Raw genomic sequence first — 27,290 nt, 5'->3', positions numbered from 1 at the left:
CGCGACGATGTGAAGTAGCCCTTACTCGGCTTAGAATGGCACACTGCCCATTGACACATGGCTTCCTCTTACGTCGGGAGGAGCCCCACAGTATATCAGAACTGCGGGACACAGCTGTCAGTACGACATATTTTAACTGAGTGTTCTTTATATGACGACCTGATGATTGAACTGGGTCTCCCACAGGATCTCCCCTCTATTTTAACTGATAACCAGACGAATGTTGTTCGTGTCTTAAGATTTTGTGTGGTGTCCGAAATTCTTACCAGAATATTGCGTGTGAGATCTTAATGTGTCACAGGTGTCGGCTCACGTATTATTTCTAAGGCGTCATCCACCGACGGTTATCTGACCCTTTTTAACAGCATCTTTACAGGAATTTTATCCGTGATTTTATTTAGTTATTCTGCTGTGTCTCGTAGGGATTTTATTATGGGCTTTTCTGAAGCTCACCTCCTTGGGGTTGCTTACGATTCTTGTGGTGGGATGAAACGTACTTTTCCAGTTTATTGTCCTTTTTCCGTAGATTTTCACTATCTTCTTCGGTATATCATTAATGCAAGGGCGCTGGTGACCTTGCTGTTTAGCGCCCTCCACCATAAATCATCGTCATCATCACAGCATACCAAGGCAACATGTCGACACTCTGTAGAGCATGTTGGATTAGAACAGCGGCATTTGAGCGAGCGTTATCCTGTTGGAAAACACATTCTGAAGCGCTGTTGATGAGTGGCAGTCCAAGTTGAATCACCAGACTGAGGCACAAATTTACAGTAAGGATGCATGGGATAACCACGAGTGAGCTCCTGCTGTCAAACGAAATCGTACTCCAGACCGTAACTCCAGGTGTAGGCCCAGTGTGTCTAGCACGCAGATAGGTTGGGTGCATGTCCTCAACTGGCCTCCTTCTAAGCAATACACGGATACCATTTGCACAGAGGCAGAACCAGCTTTCACCAGAAAATGCAACAGATCTCCACCCTGTACACCAATGAGCTCTCGCTTGACACCGCTGAAGTCGCAGATGACGATACTTTCGGATCAGTGAAATGTACGCTACATGGTGTCTGTCCCACAGCTGTCTTTGAAGCAGCAGATTTGTGACAGTTCGTTGCGTGATTGTGGTGCCAACTGCTGCTCAGATTGCTGCTATGGTTGCAGCACGGTGCGCCAGAGCCATACACCGAACACGATGATCTTGGCTGTCGGTATTGCCACGTGGCCGTCCAGACCCCGCCCCTCTTGCGACCACACATTCTCGTGACCACAGCAGTGGCAGCAACCAGGATCCAGTGGCTGCTTCCCTGCCAAGTCTTTCTGCAATATCGCGAAAGGAACGTGCAGCTTCTCGTAACCCTATTAGATGACCTCTGTCAAACTCAGTAACATGTTGATAATAATGTCTTTGTCGCCTTAAAGCCGTTCTTGACTACCGTCAACTCACCACATCCAATCTCAAAGGAAACTAACGCTCGCGAACTTTACAGCCCGTATTTAAAGCAAACCCGATCTCCATCCTGATAGTGTCGCTGGTGCAATTTTTTCCCATCAATGTAGCTGTCTACTTCTTGCTTGGCGCATAACAGACTGATTCTTCTTCTTATTATTATTTTCGTTAGCATTCACCCCCGTCTAGGTTCAAACGGCTCTGAGCACTATGGGACTTAACTTCTGAGGTCATCAGTCCCCTAGAACTTAGAACTACTTAAACCTAACTAACCTAAGTACATCACACACATCCATGCCCGAGGCAGGATTCGAACCTGCGACCGTAGTGGTCGCGCGGTTCCAGACTGTAGCGCCTAGAACCGCTCGGCCACCCCGGCCGGCTCACCCCCGTCTAGGACGGGATCCGCTGTACTCATGTATTGGAAAACTTATTTCTGTACAACTCTCCGGTGGATGCCCTCTCTGTCGCCTCAGTCGTCAATTACCTGAGGGAGGGAAGTCGTACGCGCCAACTGTCTGTCAACTGCGTGAACGTATCGCATTGTCTGAGGCGGAAAGTGGCTACAAGCTCAACATTTGCCTAGACGACCATGAGAAACCGCCTAAAAGCCACGCTCATGGTGACCTGTGCGCCAGACACGGTCGTTAATACGCCGCGCGCTCGATCCGGGTCTTGTGACGAGAGACCTTCGATAAACGTGAAAACAACGGAGGTCCAGATCTTGTGTAGAAGACAGGGAGGTTAATAATCCGAACTGCACGCCGACCAGAACTGACGCGAAAGTAATACTTTATTGCAGAATACCGTGAGACGGAGCATTTCGTGCCACCAGACTGCGGCGTTTCTCTTAGACTGACGAGTAGCGCTAAACTGCTAAGAGCTCATTTCCGGCCCCGACATGCGCTTTAGATGCCGTGGTTGGGAACGCTCCAAGTCTGAGGAAATGCCATCGACCTTCGCCGTGTCGTTAACCTAACTTGTACTGTGGCGAGGTACACGAGTGCCCACTGTGCTTACAGGTAGAAATTACAACAGGCCCAAATTAATTTTGTCGTATTTAGTGACATGGAAACTACATGCGATTAGTGAATGACACGTAAGTTTCGTGTTGTAACAGTCCAAATTATGTTTTAGAACACTTATTACCCGTAAGGTTGATTTACACGTCGCTGTTCTATACCGTAGAGGCAGTTTTTTTAGGGTTCTGTAGTTCAATCTGTAAAAACTTAACGCTTGTAGGGTCTGCCTGTGTGTACAGACTATTAAAACCCTTTATCTCAGGAACGGGTAGAAGTATAAAGCTGAAATTTATGTCACGTACTAAGGTCTACAGTCCCTTGGCGGTGTAAAGAAACTGAAGTTCTAAGTCAATGAAATCAAATGATGCAGCCATTTAAGTCATAATATGATATTCGCATACTCACTCATCAAAATCTATGGGGTACTTTCCATTAGTATAGAATCATGAAATCTGACAAGAAGCAAGGTTTCACAGCAAAACTGATGGGGGAAAAAATCCGAAAATTGTTAAATTGTAATTATATTACATAAAAAATATTTTTGTGATTAGAACTTGCATTCCATTCATCATCCATTAAAAAAATAATAGAGAAATTTTGCTGCAGGGACACATAAAATGTAAGTTGTAGTCATGTTTTAACAAGTAAATAAAAATATTTCTCTCTCTACAAATATAAACTGAAGTCCGCTGCTTGCATCCTTTTGCACGTCCGGATTAGTCTTAGGAAGTGAAGAGATTTTGAGTAGAGATTTTGATATGTTCCTAGAATGACTGAGACCGATACGTTGCCATTATCGATATCAATACCAGGCAAAAATCGTCGAGATTCCCGATTCCTATTATGGATGAACTACATGTATACATAGTTAATTTTGTAGGGTACCCTGAGTGCATGAGTCGTGCTCGTACTTGGCCAGTTATGTGTGAATGCACAGCTAATGAAAATTTCGCACAGGAGGTTATTTTCGTGAGCAAGCAGTTCTTTCGTTTAGAAATAAACACTCTCTTTCATATTTTAGCAATTAATTAATAGTAATATAACCTCCTTGAGCATTATCAAGGTATATCACTATAAAAGTACTTATTCCATGTTACTTTCTGCATATATGTTGGACAAAAGCAATGTGTGACGACGTCCCTACTAAGCTCGTCGGAAAACCATACTGGTTACGGGCACAGCTGCTACAGAATGGGGTCCATTTGTAAAACTGAAAAAGTGGAGCAGTTATTTTCGCCGTGTTCCAGTGCACGGAGTACATTACAGTTTGTTAAATTACTCAAGTTGACACAAACGGCATAGACAACGCCTGAAAGTCGTCTGTTCGTTCGGAAATTTTATTTTCACCCACTATACAGGATTTAGGGGTATATGTGCAGATATTGTAATCATTGGTGCCTTAATATGTACCCACTTCAGCGTGATAGTTGTTTTTTCTCTGTGTCTAACAGTCTTCCGGCAGTCTTACACCTGTCAGTATAGACTAATCGTTTTGCACCCACGCCTACAAATGTCAACACCTGTTGCCCAGGGAAAAATGAGCATTAATGGCTTGGAGATACTGACCATCCTAAAAACATACTAGTACTAATAGCTGTAATTATCAGTTGTAGATAAAGTAAATACTGATGTAATGTTGTTCAACGCACCTTCCCCAGCCACTAATTAAAGTATCTGCAATTATACTCCTAACACCCTGTATGGTGCTTTTATTTGATCGCAACAGTTATCTTCCTAATACTTTGTGTATCTTTACTCTACTCATCTTCGATTGAGCGAAATAAGCTCGTTAAGGCACATCTTTGCATGTCCACTGAGACATTTCGGCAGTCTTTGGGAGGTTGGTTTGTCTGTTAACCAATGGGAAAATTTCGCTTTTGAGAAATCACGAGTTGTTTCTTGTTTGAATTGTTTGAACATGTTTCCGCCATTCTGGTGATGTGTCTTGGTGTGTTCTGTTCTGGTACTGATGAGAGTTGTGCCTAGGGAGGAACATCGCCGTTGTCTGGTATCGATCTGAGCTGGTTTGGATAGGCTGCTCAATTTTGGCCAAATTTAAGCGAATTATAGTGTGAATGTTTCCATCTGAGCTCTTGATATTCATGCAAGTGGTTCTCTTTTCTCCAAAGGTCTCTTTAATTTTCCTGTAGGCAGTATCTATCTTACCCCTCATGAGATAAGCCTCTACATCCTTACATTTGCCCTCTAGCCATGCCTGCTTAGCCATTCTGCACTTCCTGTCGATCTCATTTTTGAGACGTTTGTATTCCTTTTTGCCTGCTTCACTTGCTGCATTTTTGTATTTTCTCCTTTCATCAATTAAATTCAGTATCTCTTCTGTTACCCAAGGATTTCTACTAGCCCTCGTCTTTTTACCTACTTGATCCTCTGCTGCCTATACAGGGGCGATGTTCTTGAGGACAATATTATGGAAATGGAAGAGGAGATAGATGAAGGTGAAATGGGAGATATGATACTGCGTGAAGAGTTTGACAGAGCACTGAAAGACCTAAGTCGAAACAAGGCCCCGGGAGTAGACAAATTTCCATTAGAACTACTGACAGCCGTGGGAGAGCCAGTCCTGACAAAACTCTACCATCTGGTGAGCAAGATGTATGAGACAGGCGAATTTCCCTCAGACTTCAAGAAGAATATAATAATTCCAATCCCAAAGAAAGCAGGTGTTGACAGATGTGAAAATAACCGAACTATCAGTTTAATAAGTCACAGCTGCAAAATACTAATGCGTATTCTTTACAGACGAATGGGAAAACTGGTAGAAGCCGACCTCGAGGAAGATCAGTCTCGATTCCGTAGAAATGTTGGAACACGTAAGGCAATACTGACCCTACGACTTATCTTAGAAGAAAGATTAAGGAAAGGCAAGCCTACGTTTCTAGCATTTGTAGACTTAGAGAAAGCTTTTGACAATGTTGACAGGAATAGTCTCTTTCAAATTCTGAAGGTGGCAGGGGTAAAATACAGGGAGAGAAATGCTATTTACAATTTGTACAGAAAGCAGATGGTAGTTATAAGATTCGAGGGACATGAAAGGGAAGCAGTGGTAGGGAAGGGAGTGAGACAGGGTTGTAGCCTCTCCCCGATGCTATTCAATCTGTATATTGAGTAAGCAGTAAAGGAAACAAAAGAAAAATTCGGAGTAGGTATTAAAATCCATGGAGAAGAAAGGTTCGCCAATGACATTGTAATTCTGTCAGAGACAGCAAAGGACTTGGAAGAGCAGTTGAAGGGAATGGACAGTGTCTTGAAAGGAGGGTATAAGATGAACATCAACAAAAGCAAAACAAGGATAATGAAATGTAGTCGAATTTGTGGTGTCACCGCCAGACACCACACTTGCTAGGTGGTAGCTTTAAATCGGCCGCGGTCCATTAATACATGTCGGACCCGCGTGTCGCCACTGTCAGGGATCGCAGACCGAGCGCCACCACAAGGCAGGTCTCGAGAGACTGACTAGCACCCGCCCCAGTTGTACGGACGACTTTGCTAGCGACTACATGGACGAAGCATTGCTCATTAGCCGAGCCAATAGTTAGAATAGCCTTCTGCTAAGTCAATGGCTACGACCTAGCAAGGCGCCATTAGTAACATTGCATGTATCTATGGAGACTCACTTATATCGTCAATAGCGATGTACCAAGGATGGATTAAAGTTAAGTATTCCAGAAGCTACGTACTTTTCTTTATAGCATTCATTACGTGTCCTGTTTCAGACCTATCTCTTGCCTGCGTGAACTAAACGCGTGCCTTTCGGCTACTTCCGTGGCGTGGCTGTCTTGCTACGCCACAACAGAATTAAGTCGGGTGACGCTGCGGGAATTAGATTAGGAAATGAGACACTTAAAGTGGTAAAGGATTTTTGCTATTTGGGGAGCAAAGTAACTGATGATGGTCGAAGTAGAGAGGATATAAAATGTAGACTGGCAATGGCAAGGAAAGCGTTTCTGAAGAAGAGAAATTGGTTAACATCGAGTATAGATTTAAGTGTCAGGAAGTCGTATCTGAATGTATTTCTATGGAGTGTGACCATTTACGGAAGTAAAACATGGACGATAAATAGTTTAGACAAGATGGGAATAGAAGCTTTCGAAATGTGGTGCTACAAAAGAATGCTGCAGATTAGATGGGTAGATCACATAACTAATGAGGAGGTATTGAAAAGAATTGGGGAGAAGAGGATTTTGTGGCACAACTTGACTAGAAGTAGGGATCGGTTGGTAGGACATGTTCTGAGGCATCAAGGGATCTCCAATTTAGTATTGGAGGGCAGCGTGGAGGGTAAAAATCGTAGAGGGAGACCAAGAGATGAATGCACTAAGCAGATTCAGAAGGATGTAGGTTGCAGTAAGTACTGGGAGATGAAGAAGCTTGCACAGGATAGAGTAGCATGGAGGGCTGCATCAAACCAGTCTCAGGACTGAAGACAACTACAACAACAACCACAGCGTGAATGTAATCTTTTCAATCTTTGGTGTTGTAGATTCGAAGTTTGCGCCCTGCCCTGAATTATGGACGAGATGCTCTCCTACTATACGTTGTGTACTGAGAACATAGCATTCCGACGTCTCTTTGTGAATTTCACCCATTTTTGTACTGATCTAAGGACCCAAGTGAGATTGTAAATCAACTGTATTCTTTCTGTAACAATATGTTTATCTATTAACGAACTTCTTCCAGAATCATTTCCCCTTACACCAAGTCGTTTCTTTGATATCTGTCCGTGCTACAGCGCCATGTTGCTACGCTGCCGTATTACTTCAATTTATCGAGTCTAATCACAGGCTGTTAATATTCTTATGCATCAGTAACTACTCACTGAATTTATTCTGCAAATACAAACATTAGTAGCAAGCATTTTCTTTCAGCACGAAGTCAGGTTTCAGGTGCAGAGAAATGGATCGTCGATTGCAGTTTCGGCGATCGCTATATACTAAACGTACTCTGGACTGATCTGGCACCTTAATGAGATATTAGATGGAAGTCGTATTCATAAACTGTGTTGTTTTTTGACGGTTCATATTATCTGTTATGCCGAGAATCAATGACTATAAGCTTGAGAGGACATCCTTGTGATCACTGATTGACGCTATAAGCCAAAAGCAAACACTTATTCAATTTTGCACCAGTTCCTTCATGCACAATTACTTACTGCTCTATGTTAAAATCGTGGCTACGAAAAATCCAGTTTCAGTTGCGCTTAAACGTCTAAAAAAGAAATACGATGTCCTTGACAGTACTGTTGTGCTGCTGAGTTCTTAGACATTGTGCATTCCTTTGACTTTAAGACGGCGGCCCCACCATCCTGTGTTGCTACTTCAGTAGTTACGCTGGCGTAACGGACTGTAACGTATGAGGTGCATTCAAGTTCTAAGGCCTCCGATTTTTTTTCTCCGGACTGGAAAGAGATAGAAACATGCGCATTGTTTTAAAATGAGGCCGCGTTCATTGTCAATACGTCCCAGAGATGGCAGCACCATACGGCAGATGGAATTTTACCGCCAGCGGTGAGAATGAGAACTGTTTTAAATACTTAAAATGGCGACGTTTTCCTTACTTGAACACCGTGCAATCATTCGATTTTTGAATTTGCATGGTGTGATACCAACTGAAATTCATCGACAGTTGAAGGAGACATGTGGTGATGGAGTTATGGATGTGTCGAAAGGGCATTCGTGGGTGCGACAGTTTAATGAAGGCAGAACATCGTGTGACAACAAACCAAAACAACCTTGGGCTCGCACAAGCCGGTCTGATGACATGATTGAGAAAGTGGAGAGAATTGTTTTGGGGGATCGCCGAATGACTGTTGAACAGATCGCCTCCAGAGTTGGCATTTCTGTGGGTTCTGTGCACACAATCCTGCATGACGACCTGAAAATGCGAAAAGTGTCCAGGTGGGTGCCACGAATGCTGACGGACGACCACATGGCTGCCTGTGTGGCACGTTGCCAAGCAATGTTGACACGCAATGACAGCATGAATGGGACTTCCTTTTCGTCGGTTGTGACAATGGATGAGACGTGAATGCCATTTTTCAATCCAGAAACAAAGCGCCAGTCAGCTCAATGGAAGCACACAGATTCACCGCCATCAAAAAAATTTCGGGTAACTGCCAGTGCTGAAAAAATGATGGTGTCCATGTTCTGGGACAGCGAGGGCGTAATCCTTACCCTTTTGCGTTCCAAAGGGCACTATGGTAACAGGTGCATCCTACGAAAATGTTTTGAAGAACAAATTCCTTCCTGCACTGCAACAAAAACGTCCAGGAAGAGCTGCGCGTGTGCTGTTTCACCAAGACAACGCACCCGCACATCGAGCTAACGTTACGCAACACTTTCTTTGTGATAACAACTTTGAAGTGATTCCTCATGCTCCCTACTCACCTGACCTGGCTCCTAGTGACTTTTGGCTTTTTCCAACAATGAAAGACACTCTCCGTGGCTGCACATTCACCAGCCGTGCTGCTATTGCCTCAGCGATTTTCCAGTGGTCAAAACAGACTCCTAAAGTAGCCTTCGCCGCTGCCATGGAATCATGGCGTCAGCGTTGTGAAAAATGTGTACGTCTGCAGGGCGATTACGTCGAGAAGTAACGCCAGTTTCATCGATTTCGGGTGAGTAGTTAATTAGAAAAAAAATCGGAGGCCTTAGAACTTGAATGCACCTCGTATTATGTATGCAATACACGCGTAAAGGTTTCCCTACTCCATTTTTAACACAGATTTCATGTGTGTAATAGCTGTGCTCGATCGTACTCTGGGTAGAGTTAGAGAAGGAGATGGTAGAAACTGTGATGTTCTCACTGGCGAGACAGGAATAGTTAGTTATTTACTGCAGTGGCTGTAACGGCACTTTGGCTGGTCTTGAAGGAGGATTTCCCTGACACATTAGCTGAAAAGTACTAATAAAGCGGTTTATCCTGATCGGCCAGTAGATGATCTGACTTGTCTGATGTCTGCTATTTTCACGTTGCTGACACTCCCGATGAAAGAGACTATTCTCGTGTATCTGAATTGTTGTGTAGCTTTCTCTCAATTACAGAACTGTTACTTTTTTTTTTTTAAAAAAAAGGGGTTCTTTTTGCGGTTTCCTATTGCTCACTGTGTGGACGGACCTAATGCAGTCGTAGGAGAGAATACAGTCACTTCTACTTTCTTCGTATTTTCGTCAGAGACAAGGCAAAACCATTCCGCTTTGTAAGACTTTCCAGCCCTTCGCGGAAACTTATGACAGAACAGGACAAAATCTAGTTAGATGTATGACTTTCTACATGGTCTGACAGTTGCTTTAGAAAGGGGCAGTTGAATTCAGATACAAAAAAAAAAGCTATCAGTCAAAATACTAATAGCATATTTGCTGAAGTACAGCATAAACTTTATCGCTGGCTCTACCTGTAGACCTGAAGGTCATATACATCTCTAAGCGAATTTGGAGGAGCAAAAACCGTATCTCTCTCTCCTCCCCCCCCCTTTCCAATCAGACTTTGCGGCAGGAGGAGGGGGTACAATATATGACGCACGTCTTTTTGAAAGAGTCGACGGGTGTAAAAACTACCACCTGCAGAGCAGCGAATGACTTTGTACTTCCAGCAACATTAAATGCCACCAACACATCGTTCACTCTCCGTGTCAATTGTCATTAGTTTGGTGGCTTTGTGTGAAGGTGCAGGGCAAAGGTCTAAATACAGGAGTAGGCCCAGTTTTGGAGAAGCCATTGTAGAAGCTCAATGGGTGCTGTACTGCTGTAGATAGGCACGCAGTGAAATCAAGCCCTGGTGCAGCGATTATTGTGCATCGCCTCGCACAAAAAACAGCGGACACCCGCGCAATTACTCGTGTTAGGAGACAGTTTCTTTGTTGACGACGACGACAGCGTATCGTCGCAGCACGTAAGTAAACCACCTGTGCCTTCTAAAACTTAGATTGTAAATTTAATCGAGTGTGTACCCGTAGCATTACACTAAAGTAAATTTCATTTGTACCAATACCTTTAACGGGGACGTTCATGAAATTGGCCGATAATGTCGATTTTCAATTTATTTTTTATTTATTGCTAGAACTCATGGACAAGAAGATCCGAAAGTTTCGATAGTGAAATCGTAACAATAGTGGCTGAAAAAAAAAATTAAATCTGTGACGCTGCCTTTCTGCCACGACCACGTTTTGAAGCAGCACCAATACTAATTCGGTGAATAAAGATTTCGTGAATTACTTTCAAGCAAATTTGCACGGGATACATCTAGGCGGCTGTAATATATACTCTTTGGTATTATAGATCATTTGTGACTTTGTTCCGTATCTTAGAAGCAATAACAAACCAGCGGTTTGTGTATGGAAAAGCAATTCTTGTTTAGCGTTGTGCTACTGGTGAAGATGACAATGCTATGAGACGAAACCTGTAAGTGTAACTGGCTAGGAAAGTGCAGTATGGGCTACATATTTCCACATGATGTCAACAGATGAACGTCCCATTCGTCATCTGTGTCACATTCGCTGGTGTAAATATCTACAAGCTCAGAGGGACCACAACTCCTACATGCACTAGGAGAGGTTTCCAGATTGCATCCAGGATGTTGTCAAGTCCACTGACAGTATTCTGGGCAAGCATTAACTTTTTGCTCATGGAAAAATGCAGAATCCAAATGCGTCACCAAATTCACTACTACGGGAAAGATGCCCCACAGTTGCAACTTATGGTGCACTTCTTGTACTGATGAAAACGTATGGAGGATGAAGATATTAGAGAGGATGGGCTTGTAACGTGTCAGGCAAATCCAACACCTTCCATGAAAACCCTGACATGATAAGCAAATCCAGTAGTCTGTCACATAGCTCCAAATAAATCGTGACATTAAATTAACCAAAGTAATACGAGTAACGAGTGAGCAAATGGAATACCACAGACTAACACAAGAATGCCTAAATGCATGTCATACCTTCCCACCGTAAGACAGATGCAGTTCCGAGGGGAGAAACGAGAACAGAAGCCGAGAGCAGAACCGTGTTAAGCTAGAAGGCCCTACGATAAGAGACGGATTGGACACCAACGTTGCCAGCTAACCACTAGGACCAACCAAGCTGCAAGTTTTAGCGTGAGACTTTTTCGCGTCTCTGTTACGTTAGGACCACCCCTCAGCGCATGTTAAAAGTTAGAGCCCTCCAGAAGAACAGTATAGATCTTGCGATAACGCTAAAAGGACCACACCAGCTGCAAGTTTTTAGCGTGAGACTTTTTCGCGTCTCTGTTACGTTGCAAACTTTAAAAACGTTGCCCCACCACGAAAAGTATAACGTTTCTCAATGGATAGACAGAATTTTTGTAGGCGGAGCTTAAGGTTAACATTGAGACCCTGATTGGTCAGATGAAAACACAGCCAGATAGTTTTTTTAAACCAACTTCGGTAAATTGTAGTAAGGAGAAGTTAGGATGGAGTTGTTTCCGAGACGGCGACGTGAGCGGAGCTGTGCTTCTCGCCGCCCCCTGACGAACACCGACAAGGTAATGAACGCACGCGATGCCGCATAAAGCTTCACTCAGAACTGCAGAAGTCTCATCTGTTACACCCCCTTTTTGCGTAATACTAGTGTCGATCGTCTATTACAGCTCATGGTGTTCACATTTGCCACTTGAAGTAAAAATTTGAAACGCGATGATTTTTCTGTTATATAGTTACTGAGAAGCCACATCAGCCACTGTAATTTACGACAAGTTAGATAAGTAATTAAAGATAATTGAGGGTCACTGTAGACAATTTTGATAGTTTTCTCTTTTGTGAAACTTAATTTAAACCTAGATTATAGATGTGATGTGGCATAGGTCATCCTTCGATCCATTGTAGAACTTGGAAACCCATTCAGGGAATATTCGTTCACATTTTTGTTGAACGCAGTTGGTTTTTACCATCCTGTATTAAAACATTTCCTTTTATCAATAGTGCAATTTATAAACAATGTTTTGTGAGTAGAATAAAATTTCCAGTGGTAAACTTAACTGCTTTTTCGACGTTATTTTACCAGCTAACTAAAAATAGGAAAGCCTTGGACCCCTTCCACTGAATTTAGTTAGTATTAAGATTCTTTTACAGGGAGTGCAGTGGAGCTGACACTGAAAACATTAAGTATTTGGTTGTATCATCGCTAGTCTCACTGAACTCTTCTTAATTCTACATGTCATGTGTGGTCTGGCGTCTCCTTACCAGCAACAGGTCCCAGGTTCAAACTAGTCAATTCCCTAAAAAACACGCTCAGAGCGTCGTTGCGCGAAAGTGGTAGGGAGACACGATATAGAACAAACAGACACCACGCAGAATGTTAGAGGCATTAAGATAGGAAAATTCACTTAAAGCGCCTTGAGAAACACGGAATTACAGAACCTCTCTGCAACTGACTGCGTAAAGGAAAGAAGACAGAAAACAAAAAAACAGAAGACAAACCTTCGAGGGAAAGAAAACTGTGAGAGCGAATCTGGAGCCTTCTCAAGAAGTGACATGGACAAATACGTTAGGCTGAAATTTAAACTGCATTTCCCGAATATTATGTTTCTTAAAAGTTCATGTACATTTTTCTCAGAATTTTTGAGCGTTATAATTATGAAATATTGTAGACTTATTTTCATAAACCCAATAAATGTCTTAAGAGTAGATTTTGAAGTTATGAGCATAAGCTGATACATAGGGCAATGTGCTAGGAATTTTACATGATTTTAATATTATATTTACAGGATTATAGTTAAAATTTATTAAAATTCTCCTGTTCGATACATTCCAAAAACCTAATGAGATAAGCTGTAAGTAGGCTGTTTAGGTTTTTATGTTGGTAACGTCACGCAGCGCTCTGTATGAAAATCACTTGACTGTGCTGTTTGCAGTCTGTGGCTGGTTGGCATTGTTTAAATATTCGCTATTGTAGTGTTGGGCAGTTGGATGTGAACAGCGCGTAGCGCTGCGCAGTTGGAGGTGAGCCGCCAGAATTGGTGGATGTTGGGAGAGAGATGGCAGAATTTTAAGAGCGAACGATCTGCACGTGTGTCCGCCAGAAAGAGTAAATTTGCAATACTGGATATCATGAACTAATACATATATTATGACTTTTGAACACTATTAAGGTAAATACATTGTTTGTTCTCTATCAAAATCTTTCATTTGCTAAGTATGCCTATCAGAAGTTAGTGACTTCAGTAGTTAGACTCATTTATTTAGCTGGCAGTATCGGCGCTCGCTGTATTGCAGTAGTTAGAGTAACGAAGATTTTTGTGAGGTAAGTGATTCATGAAAGGTATAGGTTATTGTTAGTAAGGGCCATTCTTTTGTAGGTATTATTGACAGTCAGATTACGTTGCGCTAAAAATATTGTGTCTCAGTTTAGTGAATGTCTGAGTACGTTCAGTTTTGCTCAGCTGTTTGAAAATCAAATAACGTAGAGGTTTTCCAGCACTGTCATTTATAAAATTTTTCTAAGAGGATGTTTCAAAGCAAAGAGATGAAAAAGAGAAAATTTTGTAGAAATCTTTTGGATTGTTTCTTAGAAAAAGGTAATTATATTACTTTCCGAAAATAAAATTTTTAATTCCATTAAAAAGTATATAAATAATCCAATGAACTTAGCACTAAATGCGTTAATTTCATATAAAACATGATAAAAAATTTCAAATCTTGAAAATTGCAAATTTGGTGCATCTTTCAAATAGTGTGTGTTTTTCATGAACGTCCCCCTGAACTCCTGCCATTCCCGCTATGCTGTACTTCCTTGTCATATATCTTCGTAGTGAGCGTCAGTCTGTTTTTTTTTTCAGTTAAAATTATTGTTTCACATGTAAATAGGAATTTATTAGATTGTTGAATGCTACACCTTGACTTACCTTTTTTAAAAAGTTTCATAGTAATTACAGTCATGTCAGTAGATACCGCAGTCAACAACTAATTTTCAACCTGCAGCGGCGGGTGTGACGATTTGAAACTTCCTTGCAGATTAAAACCGTTTGCCGGCCTGGAACGCCAGTCAGGGACCTTTGTCTACCGCAGGCAAGGGTTCCACCGGCTGAGTTATCCAAACACGACTCAGGACGCCCCCTCGGAGCTTTGCTTCCGCCATTACTTCATCTCCTACATTCCAAACTTTGTGCCAGGGCTCGAACCAGATTCTAGTCCCAGACGACACACAGTTTTAATCTGCCAGGAAGTTTGACAGGGCTGTTTTCTGTTTAAATTCAGGACCCGATTAAAAAATAAAATGTAGTTGTACTTATTTTAATTTAGTTAATTTTGAAATTAATTTCGCAGGGTGGCCACCTCTGACGTAAGGGAGCGATATTGAAATTCGTTGGTTGCAACAGTATACAGAGAGAGCGTAATGTTGAAGTCGCTTGTATTCTATCTCAGGATTGTAAAACATTAATATCTCTGAGTCACTGGCACTTTCAATATCTGAGCACGCCAAGCATGGCTTTCTCTCTTGCGGGCAGGTCCTGAGAATTCGATGAATACTGATGCTTGAGAAAAACACTCGTTACTGTAGATTTGAAATACATCATGGGACAATGTGTCTTCCTAAAGGAATCGCTTTTTTAGGCTTCTACGACAAGAATAGACTAAGAGACAAAATTTCAGTATCAACAGCAACCACATGCAACAGGAAGTGATCAAAGAGAATCACCTATAAAATAAAAATTGAGGTTAATAATAGTACTGAATCTTTTTTAATCTTTTAGCACGGACAATATATGTTTTCACCGACGGCTGTGTAAAAGTGTCACGATAGGTACGGGGAAGCGAGTTTAGGTACCGAGCGACATGTAAACAGTAAGCTATGCTCTAGCGAAACTATTAGCTTTATGTCGTCTCAGTAGGGTTTGCCTCTACGAGCGCTGTTACTTCAGGCACTTCTATGCAATCAGAAAATAACTAGCTCCATACTAAGATTAACAGAATTAGAAGATTCTGACATTATAAGGAAGGAGGCAGAGCTCTTAACGTAATTTATTAAATAAAAATGTGTTACCAAAGAAAACTTTCAATGCCTAAACCACAATTTTCAGTATACAATTACAGCATGATGACTAGTTTCGGATACTTACTACAATCCTTTTCAGATCTGTAAATGAGTAAAGAAAAAACAACCAAAGAAAATTTTGCATAGTAAACTAGGATATAAAACAATGTACAGCAGCTGAACAAAATATATAAGGAAAGTCAACTGCACTATTAAAATCGAACATGTAACAAACCACTTACGATGACTTACAGCTCAAATCTTAAAAAATAGTTGAATATGCACTGAAAAACATCATTAGCTATAGTCATGAAATAACATGCATTCGTGTTTCGCGCCTACAAGACTATGGCAACATGTAGATAAAAGCTTCATCGTGAATATGCCAGATTGCAATCCTGCCGAAAAAAGTTTAAAACCGAAAATCTTAAAAAGCTTTGTACCTAGTGCAAGTAATTGTAAAACTATAAAAATATTAAAGCAATGAAGTTAAAATTCCGAGAAAGTGAAGCTACATTTTACTATTGGAGTTGACTTTGTTCAGCTGTTATACATTGTTTTTACAATACAAAATTTTCTTAGGCTATTTTTCCTTTACTTGTTCACAGATCTGAAGATCGTTGTAGAAAGCAGCCGAAACCCAAACTGGTCATCATGCATTAACATCTTACTGAAAATTGTAGTCTATGTATTAACAGCCTTTTTCGCCAAAGAATTTAATAAGTTAATAATAATCTATTAATAAATTAATAACCGAAAAGTATAGTTATGTAGTTTTGTCAAAACATTAACGTTATCAAGTAACACGCTTAAATGTCTATCCTCTTTCCCGTTCTCCTGCACTCCACTAGCTGGAAACGTTAACTCAGAATCGTATATCATAATCGTAATCCTCTCTCTCATATTCCTACCTGAGAACTTACGTCTTCCATGCATACGCCAAACGTACAGCTTTATTTTATTGCTGACTGTAAAAAACGCACGCGCTAACTCGCACAGAGGAAGCAATTGCGTGTGCAAACCTCAAGGTATTGGCTGTTGCCTTCTCGCTTTACCTCTGTGGCATGGAATGCTGAGAAGTGACGAGTCACTTGCAGAACGCGGGCGTAATCGCCGTGGTGCCGATGAACATGGAGTTCTAGGTCAGTGGGTCAGTCGAGGAGCTTATCTTGGCATCCGGCACTCTGGCCAAATGAGATTTTCTGCGTACCCTGCAGGAAGCTTTTTCACTGGGAGTAGTCGGTTAATTGGAGAAAGCTGATTTTTCTTTCCCATCCTGATTTATCTTTCCAGCCACCGAGCTACTTCTTTATTAACCACTGAGGTCTACATTTCGATAAGGGCGGACGTAGTAGCCAAGGATCTGTCTTCGCTGCAGTATCTGCACCAAACTGTCCCGTAACACCAGAAGCCCATTGTGGTTTGCAATTTACACAACAACGTCAAGTTTAAATTCGTATGGTAATTATAATGGGTGCCTTACTCATTCACCTTTCATTTATAGCATTCTTCATACGGGACAGTCACTAAATGTTCTAAAATAAATTTCATTTTGCATAGGTGAACATGATAGTGGATCAGTGTCTTTTGATACACTCCTGGAAATTGAAATAAGAACACCGTAAATTCATTGTCCCAGGAAGGGGAAACTTTATTGACACATTCCTGGGGTCAGATACATCACATGATCACACTGACAGAACCACAGGCACATAGACACAGGCAACAGAGCATGCACAATGTCGGCACTAGTACAGTGTATATCCACCTTTCGCAGCAATGCAGGCTGCTATTCTCCCATGGAGACGATCGTAGAGATGCTGGATGTAGCCCTGTGGAACGGCTTGCCATGCCATTTCCACCTGGCGCCTCAGTTGGACCAGCGTTCGTGCTGGACGTGCAGACCGCGTGAGACGACGCTTCATCCAGTCCCAAACATGCTCAATGGGGGACAGATCCGGAGATCTTGCTGGCCAGGGTAGTTGACTTACACCTTCTAGAGCACGTTGGGTGGCACGGGATACATGCGGACGTGCATTGTCCTGTTGGAACAGCAAGTTCCCTTGCCGGTCTAGGAATGGTAGAACGATGGGTTCGATGACGGTTTGGATGTACCGTGCACTATTCAGTGTCCCCTCGACGATCACCAGTGGTGTACGGCCAGTGTAGGAGATCGCTCCCCACACCATGATGCCGGGTGTTGGCCCTGTGTGCCTCGGTCGTATGCAGTCCTGATTGTGGCGCTCACCTGCACGGCGCCAAACACGCATACGACCATCATTGGCACCAAGGCAGAAGCGACTCTCATCGCTGAAGACGACACGTCTCCATTCGTCCCTCCATTCACGCCTGTCGCGACACCACTGGAGGCGGGCTGCACGATGTTGGGGCGTGAGCGGAAGACGGCCTAACGGTGTGCGGGACCGTAGCCCAGCTTCATGGAGACGGTTGCGAATGGTCCTCGCCGATACCCCAGGAGCAACAGTGTCCCTAATTTGCTGGGAAGTGGCGGTGCGGTCCCCTACGGCACTGCGTAGGATCCTACGGTCTTGGCGTGCATCCGTGCGTCGCTGCGGTCCGGTCCCAGGTCGACGGGCACGTGCACCTTCCGCCGACCACTGGCGACAACATCGATGTACTGTGGAGACCTCACGCCCCACGTGTTGAGCAATTCGGCGGTACGTCCACCCGGCCTCCCTCATGCCCACTATACGCCCTCGCTCAAAGTCCGTCAACTGCACATACGGTTCACGTCCACGCTATCGAAGCATGCTACCAGTGTTAAAGACTGCGATGGAGCTCTGTATGCCACGGCAAACTGGCTGACACTGACGGCGGCGGTGCACAAATGCTGCGCAGCTAGCGCCATTCGACGGCCAACACCGCGGTTCCTGGTGTGTCCGCTGTGCCGTGCGTGTGATCATTGCTTGTACAGCCCTCTCGCAGTGTCCGGAGCAAGTATGGTGGGTCTGACACACCGGTGTCAATGTGTTCTTTTTTCCATTTCCAGGAGTGTAGATTGAAAACTGTTCCAGTGTTATTATTATAGATATTTTTACGAAGTAAATCAACCAGAAAAACAATCATCACTCCTGTACGTGCAAGACAAGGACTGAATGCGAAAGCTGCTATCTACAGGATACTGTGTGAACAGATCAACAGAGACTAGTGAGTAACACCCCTTATCGCCCTGATTCCAGTACTGACGCATTGTGGCGGGGACTACTCTAGAGACTGAAGGCATTGGAGAGCAGTCCTGATCCATGGCTCACCATCAAAAGATTAACTGACGAGAACGTCTCGTACAATGACGTTCCAGATGTGTTCAACAGGACTGAAATACGTTGACAAAGAAGCCACGCGCCGTTCCTGAAATCGTTCTAACGTAATTCAAGAACTATGAGGTGGTTTATTGTCTGGCTGATGGCACAGTCTCCCTGAGAGCGCTGTAGGTGGACAAACAAATGTATATAATGCAACAGTATGTTAATGTATCTTTGAATGCAAGAGGCGAGGCCATATACATCACAGACCTCATTTTATTCTTTTTTTTTAGGTTTAATCACTGGTTTTTCAACATTGCAGCGTCCAGGACGTCAGGGTGACGCTTGGGGTTAGTTGGGACGTTGCTCGGCTCTTGAGAGCCTATGGTAATAGTTTCTAGCTGTTCTTCAAGGTCGTGGAACCGTATTCCTCTTGAGTTGTTGCACCGAGAGTTCCAACCGTAATGTTTGGGGTTAAGATCGCCACACACGAGGATCTTGTCAAATCAGTATAAAAGACTCTTGAGATCTTGTTCTTCGTACTGTCATTGTGAGCTTAAGTACGCAGATACCATAAAGACAATGCCATGAGAAGTGGAGACATTCACTGCTGTTGCCTTAAGATACGTGAATTGGGGAAGTGCTAGTGGTATGTGCGTGATGGCTTTGTGAATAAATATGGACGTGCAACACCCGCTGTCCCGCCCCCTGCCATTGCTCGGTCTGCTCTGTAACCAATCATGTTCCGAAGTTTAAATGCTTGAGTTGGTCACAAGCGAGTTTTTGTTAAGAACAGGATGTCCACCTTTTGTCGAGTGAGAAAATCTTTCAGTTCGTTCTTCTTGTTGCCAACACAGCTGGCATTAAATATGCAGAGTGTGAGGTCTTGTAGCTGTGGAGGTCTACGGGCCATTATTGGAGGCAAAGGTCTTCATAGCACTTTCGAAGAGGATCAGTAGTTTTGAGAGACAGTCCAGTGCATCTTTAAATTTCTGATAAGTTTCGTTAAGGATTTTAAAAATGTTATTCTGGTTGAGTGATATTAAGAGTTCCGATATGCTCGAGAACACGTGAGTCACATCGCTAAAGTCGGACGATTCCTGTGCTGAAGGTGAGGTGGCAGATGGGTTGCGGACTCTAGTTCGGGCTGAAGATAGACCAGTAACTTGTGCTGACGTCGTCCTACTAGGCAACGTAGGAAAGTCCTTCTGGTTGTCCATTTTTGGCGGCAGAGGAGCAATGGCTGGTTGGTATTGGCGTGCGTGAGCTTTCTGTCCTTGTGTGGTATACGTTCTGAGCGCCTGTTAAAATGTGGGACACCCCCTCCATGTGGTGAGGTGCTTGCCTTCACTTCATACACTTAGGCTTCTACGTTGTTGGTTTAGTGCAGCGCAGTACATTTGACGCATCTGGGCCGTAATGAGTAATAACAGTGAGCAATAACTGGTTGTATGAAAGAAGCGTTGGCAACGCTAATATAATGCTGGTCCATCCTTCGGACAAAAAGTTTCGACTTGGACCATGGTGTTCATGATGTGGCAAATGTCATAAATCGAGTCGCCAGTTGGTCCAGGCGGAAGTGAAACATAATAGACAAGTTGTCTCTTTAACTTGTTCATCACGTGACTCGAATTGATGAAAGGGGGCTCCTGTGAATCTCATGGTTCGAAGTCCCTTTTCAACTTCCTCAGCAGTTATCTCAGCTGGAAAGTATTTAATAACAACTTTAAGTGTTTTCTGTAGTATCCTGCCCACTCGTCTAATACAGGGTGCCTACGAAGCTGTTTTCTCGGATCGCTAGAGAACAATTCAAGCAAATCATGTTAATGGAGTTTCTTACAGTAAGTTAAGTTGGCAATACTTAACTTTGCGTATTCACCAAAGTGAGACGCAAGCAAATGGCGACACCCGAATAATCAATGTCCTTTGGTATATACAAGTTCAATGCAAGCAAATCCAAATAGTTCACAAGTCACCACTGGAGCGTTGTAATGACGGCTGGTCTTCTACTGCAGCCTCGGCCAGGCGGCACGGCGCTTATATTCTCTTCGTATAGTTGCCGCTCCTGTCTTCGTATCGTCCTAGTCAACGTACTATTTTGGTGACGTCGTCTCACAGCCCTCTCTGCTGTTCCGTTCTTCATTTTCGTGCCGGCGCTTGTCGTTACGCCGGGACATTTTCTCTGTTGGTGAACAGTGAGTAAAAAGCAGGAGTTTCGAAGTCCTACAAGAAGCGAAGTCCAGGGATTCAAAATGATACTTGACTATATCGCCCTTGAATAGTGCCTTGAAATATCCACTGACGTGTTTCTTCAGTTCCGAGTTCAGCATCAGGTAGCGGCCCGAGTACTGAACTGTGATCGGAGGTATTTTATTTGCCGGTGTATATGGTTGTTGCCGGCCGCGGTGGTCTAGCGGTTCTAGGCGCTCAGTCCGGAGCCGCGCGACTGCTACGGTCGCAGGTTCGAATGCTGCCTCGGGCATGGATGTGTGTGACGTCCTTAGGTTAGTTAGGTTTAAGTAGTTCTAAGTTCTAGGGGACTGATGACCATAGATGTTAAGTCCCATAGTGCTCAGAGCCATTTGAACCATTTTTGTAGATGGTTGTTGTGTCGTTGGAGATGCAGGCTCTTCAGACGCTGTATCGCTAGTAGGGTGGTTGATGACTTCCATTAGTTCCGTATCCACCTGCAGTGGCGTGAATTGGCTTGACGTTGGCAGTGGATTCTGTAGCTTAGTTAAGCCTCGGGATTAGCCGAGCGGTCTCAGGCGTTGCAGTCATGGACTGTGCGGCTGGTCCCGGAGGAGGTTCGAGTCCTCCCTCGGGCATGGGTGTGTGTGTTCGTCCTTAGGATAATTTAGGTTAAGTAGTGTGTAAGCTTAGGGACTGATGACCTTAGCAGTTAAATCTCACACGATTTCACACACATTTGAACATTTTTTTCCCTTCTAGTTGTTGGGAATTTTTCCTTTTCTGGGCAGCTTTCTTACGTCGGACGAGTTGGAAAGGTTGTTCATCTTGATCGTCCTGGTGATCCTCGTCGTCCGTCGATTGGTCCGCAACGTCCGATTCGGATGCAGGTGAGTGGTTCTGCAGCTCCTCTTTCACAGAAGAGCCGTCATCGTCGTCACTTTCCGGTGCAGTTTTCCCGCGCCGGGCGGCCCTTCCTCTGGCGAGTTAGCCACTCCGTTGACGGTTTTGACCAGTATTTTGTTGAGTTCTAGTGTCCGTGTAAGTGGGATGTGGGATGTCCACAGACAATGGCTCGAAGGTTGTAAGAGCTACGGTCCAGCCCGCAGATCGACGCCGTTTCAAACATCCAAACCTTGGTCTTGGAGTACGCGGGACGGTCACCTTTGGACGGGACCCTGGCCCTGCGTCGGCTCCACTTTTTCAGTGCCTGCGTTTATAGAATCCTTTTCCTGGTTTGTCAACATAGTGGGTCCTTCTGACGGTGCCAAAGTCGTCATTGGGCGGGAGACACTACGAATGTAGTGCGTGACAATACGTTGAGAATGTGGGTTTCGCGGGAGGCGTGCCAGAGATAAATCCCTGCTGTCGAACTATCCTCTGTGTCCTCGGTGGCTCAGATGGATAGAGCGTCTGCCATGTAAGCAGGAGATCTCAGGTTTGAATCCCGGTCGGGGCACACATTTTCATCTGTTCCCGTTGACGTATGTCAACGCCTGTATGCAGCTAAGAGTGTTCATTTCATTGTAAACATGATCTGGCCGTAATTATGTATCGATTGCCAATGCAGGATCTGCTCACAATTCTGTCACGTGACATTCACATCTGTATCTACACTGCGCAACAGAATTACAGGGTCACTTTCTCGAAACACTTTAATAGTCTCCCTACAACCTCCTTTTGCTATGGAGCAAAAGCGTATCAACCTTCAGCCTCACCCTCGGGCTCAGCGATGATTGAAACAGCAAGGTGTCGACACAAGCTAAAACAGGCACGAGCTGAGAAGTTCAAGTGAGGTGTAAGATGGGTTAATAATGTCACATTGGCACCGAAACTCACCAAAATTCATTCCAAGACCACCGTGGACATATTACACGATGAGAAGTCCTTACATCCCCTCCTACCCATGTTTCACGCCTTATTTTGACGCCTCTACGATGGAGGTCAGTACCACGACGTCAAGCGTTGAAATCACGTGGTTTTCTTAAGAGTTACCGAGGAGAACATTTTAGACACACCGTTTCTGCGCATCAACACGAGAAGGTCTCAGGAGGCGGGATAAAGGGCGTAAATGAGACCACTCCTTCTTTTGTGGTGTTGATTCCGACACATTTCGCAGTCGAAAACGACAGTTCTAGTGCGATGAGCAACAGGACGAGGTTCTTGACAAAATTACATGCTGTCGATTCCCCCCTTGCCCTTCTATCGTGGGATTGCAACAACACTGAACGTGTTCACTTCTTTTTGGAGTGTCCCGCGACCACAATTTTTGTTGTGGTGTACAGAGTAGATCACGATGAGATGCGACATTGACACATGCATGAATAAAATGAAAACGGGTCCCTCTAAGAGCCTCCAGTTAGGCAACACCCTCGTTGCCATCCGCACGCGTTTCTTAAACGCTTTAAAAATGTATCTGTACACAAACAACCCAAGACGGATTCCTAGGCGCCTGCAGGCAGGAAACCTCTTCGACACCTCTGTAATTCTTCATGCCTGCTGGAACGCACCGGAGCAGCAGTCTACCGTGGCCCCCTCTTCTCTCCCCCCTCCCCTCTCCCCCAACAGTGACACACCACAGAAGGGCTTGAAACAGGAGGGATAAAAAACCACAAACATACTTTGCTGCTTCAGGTCATATTCAGTTTCGTCGAATAGTTTTGAAAGGTCCCCAGTGGTTCAACTCAGTATATCAGAGCAAAAATTGTGGTAACATTCAGTGGGGTGGCAGGGCCTCACTGTCCTTAGAAAAAGGTTGAATCTTGCCTAGAGGGTCAAAAGTAGTCAAGAATGTAGTCTTGTCGCTCATCACACTGCGAACTGTCGTTTTCGATTATGAAATGTGTGGGAATGAACATCCCAAGAGAAGGGATGGTTTCATTGAAGCCATTTATGCCACCCCATGAGGCTTTTTAGTGACGATTTTAAGAAGCACTGTGTCTGAAATGTATTCTTCGGCCATCAGTGAGAAACCCTCGTGATTTCTACCCTGGGCATTATGTTTCTCTGCTGGTATACAGAAGCGTCGAAAGCAGGGGGTGACATGTATTTACGAGGGCATGTGACGACCGTCTGATCACGTGAGACGTTCACAGTGGCGCTGGGTAGAACTATGGTGAAATATGGTGTCATTGTGAAATTGCCTGACTAGTGGAGCAAAGCTCATATAGGTGCACTTTTACTATAAAATTAATTAAGTAATTAATTAAATTGCTCAATTAATTACCACCTCCCCCTCTGGGAAATCCCCAAGCCATCGGAGGGTCTCTCCCCCTCTCTGAGTAAGCCCCAGTCCTCCCCACCATTTCCCCCTCCACTTCCATCCTTCCGCCCCTCACGCAAAAAGTTGGCGGGAAAAATCGCTCAGCCTCTGCTGAGCTGATGGACCGGAAGAATCTCACAACACGAAATTGAAACCAATGTCAATTACATTACAGAGGACATAATAATAATAAAATAATCAATAATAGTAACACATTTATTATTTATAGAAATACAGCTTGCATATCACTGGTGTGGAAGGATATAGAGTACTCTCTTTGTTTCACCATCTTTGGCATAGACGGGCAGCCTTACTATGAAGTCACAATCCAAGACGGCCGACCCAGAATACTGGTGTAGTTAAACTCCCCTTCCCATCCCTCCTCTTATTGGCGGGGAATTCAAGAATCGGCGGGAAATTTAAATGCAGCGAGAAAATTAAAATTATTTCCTCTGTCTGCGAAGCACAAGGTTGGGGAGGGATAGGTCCCATTGATTCAGCACTAGAGAGTAATTCTAACCAGTCTCGTGAATGACTGCTGCATGTAGAGGTATAATAGCTGTTGAGAGGGACATAAAGATGGGTAATAATATTAGAACAGCGCTGCTGTAAATCCAAGCTCCCGATATACAGGAGTCATGTAGCAACAGCATTGGGGAATGAACCACGCTTACACGCAGCATACATTTCACGCAAGGAACATAAAAATAAGATACAAGGAATTAGATCTCATATGCAGACATTTTTACAGTCTTTTAGTTTTCACTCTATTTGTGAGTGGAATATGAAAAAAAACGACTGCTGAGTAAGCTTGCGAAGTATTTATATAGACGAAGATGAAAATTTGGTCTGTCTATTAAGATGTCAGTCCATCTATTTATACGCACACAAAACTCAAGGAAGAATGTTTTATCTTCTTTATCGAGAAAACAAAAGACAGAAATTTACTGCTGACCGCCTCTCTGTAAAAACCTTCAAACTTGTCTCTAATTTCTCGTTGCAGTCACTTCGCAAGATTTATCTGAAAGGCTGTAATATGTTTGCCCACTACACTTAGAAGAAGCGGTATAGAACTCACCTCTCAACTCCCCTTTGTTAGAGGTTTCTTACCCGCCGTATTCTCACGACTCTTCCAGTCTTCTGTATACAGTGAATGTACCCCCAACCAACTCAAAAAATGGTTCAGATGGCTCTGAGCACTATGGGACTTAACTGCTGAGGTCATCAGTCCCCTACAACTTAGAACTACTTAAACCTAACTAACCTAAGGACATCACACACATCCATACCCGAGGCAGGATTCGAACCTGCGACCGTAGCGGTCACGCGGTTCCAGACTGTAGCGCCTAGAACCGCTCGGCCACTCCGGCCGGCCCAACCAAGTCAGGACCCCCGCTAATTCTCTCGAAATCCCATCACATTGTGACAGCACTGTTTGATTAGGTAGAAGACTGGCTAGCCCTCTTCCCATCACTAGCTATGTAGAGAGCTATCAAAATGAGATAAACCAACGTTCAGCGAGAAATCCGCGACCATCTGTATGTTCGCGTCCTCTGCGAATCGCTGTGAGTTAGCAGTATTGCAACCCTGCTATAGGTAGGATCTTACATTTAAATACGTATTCCGCAAACCATTGCACAATGTAGACTGAGTCGTAGCAATATTATCTATTTCATTGTTCCTTTTCCAGTTACATGATATTGACTAAGTAAAAATGAATGTCTTTATTCCTCTGTATATACGCTTATCTCCTCTATGATCGTTATGCCTTTACTATAAGAGGTAAGCACAAAGAAAATTTGATACACCTTCAATTAATCGGTATCAAATGATAGTCAATAAATATGTCCCAGAATGTGTCCTAATCTCCATTTTTCGTATTCCCCTGATTGGTACACTAGACATGTGATGGCATAATGGTATCAGAGTCTTCGTTGACGGCATAGTGTTTCAGTTTTTCAAGAAGTATGTACCTGCATAATACTAGCGGTAACACCTAACTTCCAAAATGCACACTATCCACTGAATAAATACACTGGCGCAGCAGCTTCCCATCTCCACGCACAATTCACAGTTACTGCAAGAGTAGCGAAACATTCAGGGTTTAGTCATATCCTTGTTCATTTTTCACACACCCAATTTTTGGCAAACCGACCATGGTACCATATTCCTTCTACAACATAGTGTACCCGCATGGTAGAACACATATGCATAGCAATAATTATTTATGTAAGAAGTAAACCTAGTACCTACATGCGTATCTGACTGTCGTACATCGAGAGCCAAACAACCAAGGACAAACCAGACCAAATCAATGTCGATGTTTCCTCCACCAATGGCAGTTATCTTACTGCCTGTTGCACCTCGATCTGAATTGAAGTGTCAGAGTCTCGAGATGATGCGCTGACAGGAACTTGGTCAGTCACCTCTTACATTGTCATTTTTCATGCGTGGGCTACATCCCCATAAAAATCCATGCAAATGAATTTGAGCCTGATATATTCTTCTACTTTAGCTCACTGACGCCTCAGTCCTCTGTGTCTGCGTTGCTTCCATTAAGGTTCCAGGTAATGAATGTGACACCGACGTACACATTCTTCTTCAACTCGCTTCAGACGCTTTCTTCTAGGGATTTTAGTGCGGTTAACGCTTCCAATGACAGTGTACAGCCATTTCTAGTACCATTTTTATGCAGTAGATTTAGTTTCATTCAGGTCAACTACCAGCCCCACCACGGGTCTTCCAATCTGCTTGCTGACAACTACGTCATATGCGCACACTCTACATATAAAACTAATACACTGCAAGCCATTGTACTATATATGGTGGAGGACATATCATACCAGTATTATCGATTACCCTTCCATTCCAATCTCAAGTGCTGATCGAGTAAAGAAAATGATTGTATATACAGGGTGTTACAAAAAGGTACGGCCAAACTTTCAGGAAACATTCCTCACACACAAATAAAGAAAAGATGTTATGTGAACATGTCTCCGGAAACGCTTAATTTCCATGTTAGTGCTCATTTTAGTTTCGTCAGTATGTACTGTACTTCCTCGATTCACCGCCAGTTGGCCCAATTGAAGGAAGGTAATGT

Source organism: Schistocerca serialis, chromosome 1, assembly GCF_023864345.2.
Source record: "Schistocerca serialis cubense isolate TAMUIC-IGC-003099 chromosome 1, iqSchSeri2.2, whole genome shotgun sequence".
Classification (NCBI taxonomy): Eukaryota; Metazoa; Arthropoda; class Insecta; order Orthoptera; family Acrididae; genus Schistocerca; species Schistocerca serialis.
This window is presented reverse-complemented; position numbering follows the sequence as displayed.